This window comes from Caloenas nicobarica, chromosome 10, assembly GCF_036013445.1.
Source record: "Caloenas nicobarica isolate bCalNic1 chromosome 10, bCalNic1.hap1, whole genome shotgun sequence".
Lineage (NCBI taxonomy): Eukaryota > Metazoa > Chordata > Aves > Columbiformes > Columbidae > Caloenas > Caloenas nicobarica.
The window spans coordinates 13,379,207-13,389,688 of record NC_088254.1 but is presented as its reverse complement, the minus strand read 5'-3'; the positions used below and the strand labels follow the sequence as shown (position 1 = coordinate 13,389,688).

The 10,482-nt window shown below is 49.6% G+C and overlaps 1 long non-coding RNA gene and 1 other non-coding gene across 2 annotated transcripts; both read right to left on the bottom strand.

Annotated features, from left to right (window-relative positions):
• Positions 1-31: 31 nt before the first annotated feature.
• LOC135992664 (uncharacterized) lies at positions 32-3,633 on the bottom strand. Its single transcript, XR_010606757.1, has 5 exons — positions 3,383-3,633; positions 2,433-2,503; positions 1,457-1,601; positions 941-1,242; positions 32-773 (listed from the first exon to the last, which is right to left on the bottom strand). It is a non-coding gene; the product is annotated as an uncharacterized LOC135992664 (long non-coding RNA).
• LOC135992795 (small Cajal body-specific RNA 15) lies at positions 2,660-2,790 on the bottom strand. Its single transcript, XR_010606774.1, has one exon. It is a non-coding gene; the product is annotated as a small Cajal body-specific RNA 15 (non-coding RNA).
• Positions 3,634-10,482: the final 6,849 nt, after the last annotated feature.

Sequence of the window (10,482 nt, the reverse complement as noted above, 5' to 3'; positions counted from 1 at the left end):
AGCGGAATTCATTCAAGAGCCATTAACAGAGAAGCTTTTCCACAGATTTATTGCACATTCATTACAAAAATAATTGTTTCAAGTTTCCATTCTAGGGGATAGTCAGGAACAGGTGGTGGCCTCTACAATACACAGAGTCCCTACAAACACTGTCTAGCGAAACTGAAGAGATTTTATGTAGAACTGTGTGCCAAAAGCTTCCTGTTCTTCCCCAAATAGCTTTAAAAGTTTCCACAAAACAGACTTCGCAGAAATCATGACAACAGAAGCTGAATATGTAACTACAGCAGCAATTAGTACCGTCTTCTCTTGGATACCTATTTCTTTTGCAATACTCAAAAGAAGATGGGTTTTGTGACACTGAGTTAGGTATGTACAGGGTGATTTCTCAGTCTACCAGGAATTCAGGGATTTCCAGGGCAGAAAGGGTGGTTATGGTCACTTTGTCAGACCCCCTGTAAGGCGGGCCAGAGACGGCCAGTTGCTGTCTTGCTGTGAGCACAACCTGTGTCCAGCCGCAGCAGGTGACCCAGCCACTGCCACTGCAGAGGCCACGAGGTGGCCACGTGAGCCCTGCTGACATTGGCAAGGCCATACCAGAGAACAGCAGCTGAAGCGTACAAGGAATGCGAGGGAACGAAGGGGTGAGAAAGCACCATTCTTTGCTTAAAAATGTGTGCCTTGATTCAGCATCCAACTTCCACCCACTGGAACATGTTTTACCTTTGTCTTCCAAAAACAGAGAGCCACATTCTTCTTTCAAATAGATATATCTGTAAGAGTGAAACACGCAAGTATCAGAGCAGAGGTATGAGGATATCTGGACCTCCCAAAGCCTTTAATGCAGAAAGAGTGCTGGTGAACCCAATTCTGATGAAAGCAGATGTTCTGTTTTGAACAGCCCCACCAACAGCTTTCACCTCAAGTGTTCAAACCATACCTGTATCTTGGTGCCAGGATTAGCCGTTCACCTCAGATGATACGAGAACCCAATCCCAAGTATTTTTCAACTGGTGAGCTCCCGGGACTTCACAATCCTCTCGCAGGACTGCTGCAAGGACAGATCTTCTCAGCCAAACGTGACGCGCGTGGACAGCCTTGGAGTGGGACTGTACAGGCACCACACAATTCCATCACTCTGCTGCCAGCTCGATGAATCTGCTGGGGAGTGCAGGCCTGGTGGCTGAGTATGGAGCAGCCTGTTCAACAGAATATGACTCGGTGGTCATTGCCAGGCACTATCTGAAAAAAGAACAAACAACAATTGGCCACTAAGTTAAAAAAAATGTGGGAAATGAGTTTGCATGTTTCTATTTAACAAAAGCTTCACCTGTCAGCAATAACCCAAGTATTTCCTCTCTTAGGAAACCCAACCCTGTCCCTTAAATATTTATACAGCGAAGGAAAAGTTATGAACCACCTGTATTTTCTAAAAGTCAGCATCACTGTGAATTACCTTTTTATAAATCCTTCACAGGGAGGCCACAACTTCCTCTACAGGGCCTGTTGATCAGACCAGCACAGCACCCAGGGTGGACATATCAACCTCATCTTTCTGTGTAAGTCCAGCAGACAGGAGGAAGTACAATACATCTGTGCACCTGTGAGTGAGGACCAAACCCTGCACAGAACTGGAAACTGTATTTGACAGCAAAAGGGGAGTCTCCTACTGAAGCCAAAGTGCATTAACAAGTCCAGCATGGTGCCCCAGAGCAGACTAACACCAAGTATATCTGCTTTATCTGGAATCCTGGATGTAACACTCATCTTGGAGAACTGTGCTGAGCTGTCAATCTGAGAACTCTTTCTTTGCATGGAAAGGTGTCTCAGATGAAGCAAAACCAGTTCTCATCTCTGGTCTATCTACAGGAACTCTGTCTCACTGCTGAACTAGACCACGTGAAAGGACAACAGTCATTTAAAAATGAGGGCTTCAAGATGCATTTTTCCTGGCACCTGTTGGCATTTTTTTTCCTTTCTGTTCCTTTTCACTATGTGTGTTTATTGGCACACAGCAAAATTCATCTTCTGTGAAGGGCAGGAGCTCATGCCTACAGCTCTGGTGTTGGCCACCTGAACCCCGCAGGCCGCCCGATTTGCAGCGGTGATCTGTGCATCCCTGCAGAGCCTGCAGCAGCAGGAACTGCCCAAGGATGCAACACCCCCAACCCCGGCTCACCCAGCAGCGTTGCCACAGCTGCCCAATTGCCCTTGGGCTCAGAAAGAGTCACCCTCAAACCCCTTCGGGGTAGGCAAAAGGGATCACATCTTCCAATTCCTGTCTGTTCGCTCTTCGTTTTAACTATCACTGCACGTTGTTGCCACTGGAGGGCATCACACAAAGCCCTTTCACAAAGCTGCACCGGTTATCAGACAGGTTTACACAAACTGTCCATGGCTAAACAGATAATTACAGTTTCCAAACTGGTTACCATAATGCTTCAGCACGTCCAGCGTCCCCGCTCACCCAGTCCTGGAGCCGGGAACAAAGGGACCCACAGGCCTGTCAGCGAAAACACAGGTGAGAACGTCAAAAGCACAAACACAACAACAGGCAATGCAACAGCACTGAAACATGGTGTAGTGTGTTCAAACCAAACACGCCCACCATTTTCTACAGAAACACCTTTTAACTTGTTCCCTCTAATTGCCATTAAAATCTTGTAGGCAGACGAAGTAGGTCCTGACTTTATCTCACAGGCAGGCCTTGTTCTTCCACCATTTAATTTAGGAGGATAGTATCAGTGGAGTCAATATAATGTTACTGGCTCCACTTTCTTAGTCCTCCAGATGAATCTCCTCAAACTCCTGGGAAGCGCCAGGAACTGGCCACGCTCTCCCACGGGAGACTGTGCAGCCCACCCCAGCGTCCCTTCCTGGCCTGGGGGCAACTCCCTGCTCCTGTCCCCAGACTCAGCCAGAGACCTTGCGAAGCTGCGGTTCTGCGTCCCGTTCAGCTCAGCACCCAGACTCGCCTGCCTCACTGCACAACCTGGGACAGCCCAGGATACGACACTTCTTGCTGAATTTGCTCCCTGTTGCATTTACGTTGGTGTGCTCAATTACCAGAACACATGGGGACTCAGCTGTCCTGGGCCCAGCTTAAACCTTTTCCAAGCAGGCTCTGTTTTAAGCTTCCCGTGCTCTGACGCGAGCAACCCCGAGGCCAGGGGCCGGTTCAGGAACGCCCGCAGGCCGCTGCTGTCCCCTCCCCAGGCCCGGAGCTGCACACGGGGCTTCCCGCAGGCACAAGCTGCGGCTCCACCGGCCCCCGAGAGGCCGCAGCAGCGACCGCCGGGCTCTCGAGCTGCTCCATAAAACCAAAGGCCCGGGCAGGGGACCCAGCTGGCATCGCAAGAGAACGGGGCCGGGCAGCGCTCACCCGCCGTGGGGACGGGCGGAACCGCCTCTTCACCGCTCCCGGCACCGGGGATTTCCACGCGAGACGCGCATCACGGCAGCGAACGCTGTGAGGCAGGCACGGGGCAGAGCCGAGCGCTCCGGCCGGGCCTCCCTCTGCCCCGGGCCCGCTCCGGCGGGAAGGACACAAGGCGCTGCCCGGCGCCACCCGGGCGGACACTGCGCCGGAGCGCGGCCGCGGCCCCCCCCACCTCGTGCCGCCGCCGTTTCCTGCCGGCGGCGCCGGAAGGAGCCGCGAGCCCCGCCCCGCCCCGCCCCGCGCCGCTTCCTGCCCGGGCGGGGCCGCCTCTTCCTCTTGCCTCAATAGACGCGCACTTCGAGCGGGCGAGGCGGCTCGCGTTTGGCCGTCTGCTGCCGCCTGGCCCGGGGTGACGGCGGCGACTCGTTCGGGACGGCTCCGGCTCCAGCCGCCGCGGCGCCAGGGTCTGCCTCACCTTCAGTAACGCAGCATTTTCCTCAGGAGCAACTGGCCCAGCCCCAGCGCGGCCTGCCCGGCCGGGCGGTTGTTCTCCAGCAATGCCTCCAGCAGCCTTCTCCCAAATGCCACCATCTTGTGTGACACCTGCTGATCTTGTCCATCTCCTTCCGATAACAAGTGCTTCATCCTCCAGATTTAAGCGTTTGAACAACATCCTGCTCTGGGGTGGGTGAGCAGGTTCCCAGGGCCCTGCTCCGGGCACGCCGCGCTCGAACTGCCGCGGCAGCCCCGGGTTCCAGCGGCGGGGCTGTGACCGCCCCGGGTTCCAGCGGCGGGGCCGTGACCGCCCCGGGTTCCAGCAGCGGGGCCGTGACCGGCCCGGGTTCCAGCGGCGGGGCCGTGACCGGCCCGGGTTCCAGCGGCGGGGCCGTGACCGGCCCGGGTTCCAGCGGCGGGGCCGTGACCGCAACGAAGCTGCTGAGTTACCGGCCCCCGGGGCGGGCGGCCCACAGCTCCCACAGCCTGCGTGGACACCCACCATCCAGGCTGGGTTGAGGCAAAAGTAATACGCAGAGCCCCTCTGTTTGGAGGTGTTTTGCAGCCAGTTGGATTCACTCAAGTTCTCTCCCAATCTCTAAACAAAATTCTCTACGTTCCGTCTACAGTGTCGGGAAGCGCGTGGTCAGGAAATGCCGGGGGCCACCCCAACACCTCCTGCGCTGTCCTTTTTCCATGCTGACCTGCACGCTGCAGCTAGGCTGCTGGAGTAAACCTAGTTATTGTTGCTGTGCAGTGAGAGTCAGATGTGCTTCACAGCCTGTGTAATAAAATGCTTGATGAAATGAACACTGAACAGCCCTGCCATTTATCATCTGAGTTTGTAAACCTTTCTTGTAGCAAGAGTCAATAGTAGCCCTGCTTGCCTTCACTCGCTTGGTGTGGCTCCAGGAAAGCACCTGGTGTGTTTAGTACAGCCAAGGCTTTGGGAGAGCTTCAGTATCCTCAGACTAGATTGCTTCATGTCTTAGAGGCTGGCCCACCACCAGGCAGGCTGGCCGGCCCAACCTGAGGCCTTGCTTGCATGTTTGCCCCTTTCTGCTGCAGTGCACGGTTCGGAGGGCTCAGCTACTCAAGAAGCTGCAGCTTGCTCTGTCCTCTGTGCCAGCTGCACTTAGGGTTTCACTGCACTCTTAATTCCTCGCTGCACTCCTAGTAATTCCTCAGGGCTTCCCAGGACAGCCAAAGGCAGGAAAAACAGCCATGGGAAGGAAAGCTGAGGAGCGGATCATTGCTACAGCTCAGCACAGAAGCAGCTGTCACAGGTAGGGACAGGCTGCTGGGCTTCACTCATAACTTTTTATTCTTGCACAAGGCAAAGAAATAGCCAGAGGTAAAGAGCAGTAGTGGTAAAACACCTCTGCAGTCTCTATATCTGGGAGGTAACAAAGCTCTGCTAAGCCTCAGCAAAAGAAAAGCAAATTGCTCATCAGACTACTCTTCCAAGCAAAGTAAACACTTTGCCTCCTGCCCTTGAAACAGCTTATCAAAGAGCAATATCTCATCAAAGCCTCTTTCAAACCTGGGTTAACTACTGTTCATGCTATTATTAACTGGAGGCAATTTGGGGAGGTTGGGGCTTTGATTCCTCTGACATGAAAGCTTGAAATAAGAGAAAGAAGTCATAGTATCGACCTGTGATGCCATGGCATACAGATAAAAGCCAAGCTGTCACTTTTGCCTGCAGAGCCGCACTGTGACTTCAGTGGCCTGACTTTGGGGTAGCTCAAGCCTGATTTATGAACTGTGGTTTCCCCGCTCAGGTCACACAACCCCTTTCCTCCTCTCCAACACCCCACAAAGGCAGAGGGCCAGAAGTCACATTGCCTCCCATACATGGAAGCGTGTGATGATTTATTAAGCCCAAAATTTCTGAGCATGCCCAAAGAGATCACTTGTATTGACATAACAGGAAAGGACATTTAAGAAGCAGTCTGACTTCCTCACAGCCTGTCAGATGTAACATAAAACCTTTGTTCCTGGTGGAGGGTTTCACATTCAGCATCGTTACAACCTGTTCCCTTGCTTTGCATTCCTCTGCGCATCAACCCTGGAGTTAATATCTGGCTCTTAAAAAGAGTTAAATAAGCCAAAAGATCAAAGGATAGACAGACAAAAATACAAAGATCTGTTTAAATTAGAAATGGATATTACTTTTTTCTTTTGCTGCACATGGAATAGTAACCATCGAATTGAAGGCTGCGGGATGTGCCCTCTTGGTCCTTCAGTGGCTCTCAGTGTATCGCTGCTGTGTCTTGGCCGAAGATGAGCCAGCTCAGTTGGGAAGCTCTGAGGAGCAGGTCTGTGCGTGGGGGTCTGTGCTCACAGCACTGGTGTCAGACTGAAGAAAATCTAAGCTCAGGGACCCTGAGCTCTAAGCTCAGAGACCAGCTGATCAGAAGAGGTGAGAATAGGTCTGAACTTTGCCCAGCCACGGCACCGTGGCATTTCAGGCACAGACTGTAATAATGTGACCATGTATTTGCCACCAGTCTCAGGGCAGACTTCCTTCAGAAAGCCAAAATGATCTAAGATGGGCAAAAAATAACACCTAAGAGGCAGATTATGAACTGAACTAAGTCAATGGAAGTGAAGTATAATTAACTGAAATCAGTGCATTGGGAAGGTTTTATACTTTATAGTCCTGAGGTGCAGCTACTGGTGGGCAGATGTTTCTTTGTGGGATGCCAAGTGGGAAAAAAACCCCAAAGTCTCTTTTTTTCAGACCACCTTCTAGAAACATTATTGACTCTTGTTACAACGAAAGCAACACAAATACCACTTTGCTAATACATGCTGAGCCAGACTTAAAACATGTCACTGATATTTACTTAACAAATAGTTAGGTATGTACTCTGAAGTGGTTCAAAGAACACTTGTTTATTTAAAACAGCTTATTTTAAAACAAGGCTTTTTGTTTTCTTTCTTTTTTTGTTCCTGGCACGATGGAGCAGCTATAACTTTCTGCTTTCTGACCTTGGCTTGTCAGAGATTTGTCATAATAAGGGACAGCATATTTGCACTGAGTCTGCCAGCACGGATTTTCAGTGGCTGAGAGAGGCTGCTCACTTTTAGAGCTTGTTTATATGGTGAGGAGAATCTTACTCCACTCTCACGATGTTCTGAACACTGTCTGTTCATGCAATTGGAGTGTTTCTCCCTAACTATCCCCAAAAGCTGTGTCTGCGTTACGCGTGCCATTCCCAGCCGAGTCTCGGTGGGGTGGCCAGGCGTCTTGCCCGTCCCGCAGCCCTGGCATTCAAGCTGTATCACTGCAGCCTGTCACTTACGGTAAGCAGTGTCTGAAATAGCCGGCACACCCGCCGCTGGGGACAGGCGCTGGGACTCCGCGTGCACACGCCGATGGCATTCGGTGCTGCCGCCCGGCTCGCTGAGGTCAGGACGGATTTCTGGCTTCTCAGGAGCTCTGACCAGTATCTCTGGAAAGTGGCAGTGAGAAACCATTAGGAAAGCATGTGCTTTCTAAATTTAACTTTTTTTTGAAAGTCAGCGCAGCAGAACCCAGAGCCCTCAGCAGCAGCCTGGCAGCCCCAGGTCTGGGCCAGGGTTTCGCATGGGGTGGACACCCACAGCCACAGTGCTTCCCTGCAACTTGTGGTGCCCTGCAACTTGTGCTGCCCACCTGCAAAAGGGATCTGTGGGTCTTCTTGTAAAGCACTTAGGGGTGTGTAAAGGAAAAATTTCATTTTCTGTAAAGAAAAATATTACAAGCAAAGTAACTTTTTTTAGGCAAAAAAGGAACAGTTATTGCTGGAGGTGCAAAGCATTATTTCTCACACATTCCACACTGCAAATACCAAAGGAATCTCATCAAACATATTCCATTTCATCTTTAGGCTGAAGACAAAGCCGTACTTCCTCCCAAGGAGCCAGAGAGCTGCAGGATCACTAGGATGACATCGTTCTACTTGGTTATAAAATGTGCTGCACACTGAACTTGGCACCCAGCGCACTGAGGTTGAGCTAAGAGCTAATGTAATGAGCTCTGGGGAAGGATTTACATCAAATACCACTTTGGAATATTAAAGACATACAGGACCAACTTCTCACTTGAATAATTACACACTGACTAAATTCCTCCTTTCCTTTCAAAATCAGGCAGTCACCCTTTTCACTTCCTCCCTGTGTTCATCACTGTGCTATTTCACTACCTCAAGAGAAACATCTGTGATTACAGGATGAAGTAACTTCTGTTAATTACCATGGGCTGAACTAAGATTAGTTTTAGCTCTAGCAATGACTCTTGCCACTCGAGCGGGGGAGCAAGCAAGCCAAGAAAAGAGAGATTCAAATTTCAACAAGTGTCCACAGCTGCTCGTATGTGCTAACATCATCTCAAAGGCAGAGGTGCCTGCGAATGCTCCTGAACTTCAGTTTGCATGTGGGAGTACAATATAAAAGACCTTGCATGCAGTAGCAATGCGGCGCTCACAAGCTGGTTTAGTTATCTATGTTTGCATTCTCCATCTGTCTGTAGATAGCAGTGTAAAGCTTTCAGCCACTATAGGGTATTTTTCCAGGCTCACTTTAACTTGAATGAGAAAAAGAAGATTTTCTTGTGGTAAAAGTTGTAAGCGGCAAGAGTCAGTTTGAAAGGCAGGATTTAGTGCCAGCATTATGGCTGTGTGTTTGAGGGACATTCACAGCCAGTGGAAGTTAAGGGAAGGACTCCTAGCAATTGGGATCAGAAGAAAAATGGAAGACAGAGAAGCTGAGAAGGGAAAAACCTGGAACATCGGAAGACCAGAAGACTGTTTCCTGGCCTGAGACAGACTTACTGTTAACCACAGGCATGGCTTGAAGGTCCAGGACTTCAAAGGTGTTTAGAAGCCACAAACCCATTTTGCTTAGTGGCTCTGGGTCCTCTGGCCTTTTCTAACTCATTTGCCTTGCTTGTTAAAGAGGATGCTAACACCTTCACAGGGTTTGCAAAGCTAATTTCACTGAGGTTTGTGAGGGAGGAGGTTCTTAAAAGACATTTAACAAGGGAAATAAAGGAAAACATGAGACATTTTGCCCCAGTAACATTCAAAGCGGGCATCAAGAGAAAGCATTCAGGAGAGTTACAACACGGGAGTCCTTTGCCCATAGAGCCACAACTTCAGCAGAACAAAAAAATAGCTGAAGCACCTGGACATCCCCTTTGTTCTGAACCAGCAGCGCAGGCTGCACAGGGACATGCGTCCAAACATCATGTCAGGATGAAACGCAATCCATCCTGCTATCACCTAACGAGCACCCCTGGGACCACTGTACCTCAGAGGCATCATGTCGCATGTCAGCAGAGATTATTTGTTTTGAAGCTCGTGAATAGCTCCGAGACTTCATTTCAAAGTGCTCCACGCAGTCATGACACAAATCCTTCTGGTCTCACAACTACACAACTGGGCACAACTACAGTTTCCCTGTGCTGTTTCTAAGCATCCTGTAAGGGATTAGTAGATATTTATTACTATTATCCTTTCTTCTCTGTAGGAATGGCTTTGTCATTGCTTCAGTTCCTTCATGTTCATGACACGTTTTCTTAAGTGTCATATCAATGATGTCTGTACTGAGACAGGTGGAGATGGCCACAGCAAAAAGCACTGCAACAGAAACCAAGGCATTCATTCCATTTCACGTTATTTTAAATTTATATATAGCCATTGGGAAAACCATAGTATGAAAGCCATCTTCAGACTTACGACAAGGCAGCTGTGCGCAATACCTGTCTGTTTTCTCTTTTTGTAAGAATAAGCAATTATTACCCAGAATTTTTTACCTGTCCCTTGAAGGGACCAAGATATTCATCTAGGGCAATTTGCTGAGGAGCCAACATTTTTTAATCAGATCATAATAGTTCATACTCACCTGGAAGCAACTAAAGTGATACTCAAGTCTAGCAGCAGTTTCACCTGACTGAAAATATGCAGCACAGAAAATAGAGCAAATCATTCTGAATGGGTCATTTCACGCTGAATTGCTGAACCTTATTCAGTTTTAAAACACAAAGCTTAAGGATTAAAACCCCAGAGGTGCATAAAGGACTTCTCCTTCATCATGCCTACATTAGAATTTACTCTTGTATTAGCATTAAAGCAAGAACAAATGCGAAGTGTAGACAGTGCATAAGACTGCCAGGGAATAATTTAAATCATACTCTTTCAGTTTATTCCTTCCATGGTGAAGGACCATCAGTAAAGCCATGGTTTCTGTCCCAAGCAGAGCTCCAGTGACAGTTCAAAAAGGATGGGAAAGGATACTAAACTGGAAGGGGTTCAGAGCACAGGGCACGTGACATTGTTATGTAATCTTGGAGAACAAAGGAAGAGGATCTGGAATGGCTCAAGAATTTCCAATGGGATCCAAAGACATCTGAATACTGGAGCGATGAATGATTATCACATGAGAGCTACGGCTGCTCCACAGCAAGCAGCCTGGAATCAGCCCCGCGGAGCCACACGGGCTCACACTGCACACGAGGCTGAAGACGTGCCTGGAGCTTGCAGAAAGGCTCCGTGGGAAGGGATCTTCGGTGAGGATCAGGCATGGTGGTTCCAGGCTTTAATTATAATCTGTCCCTGGCA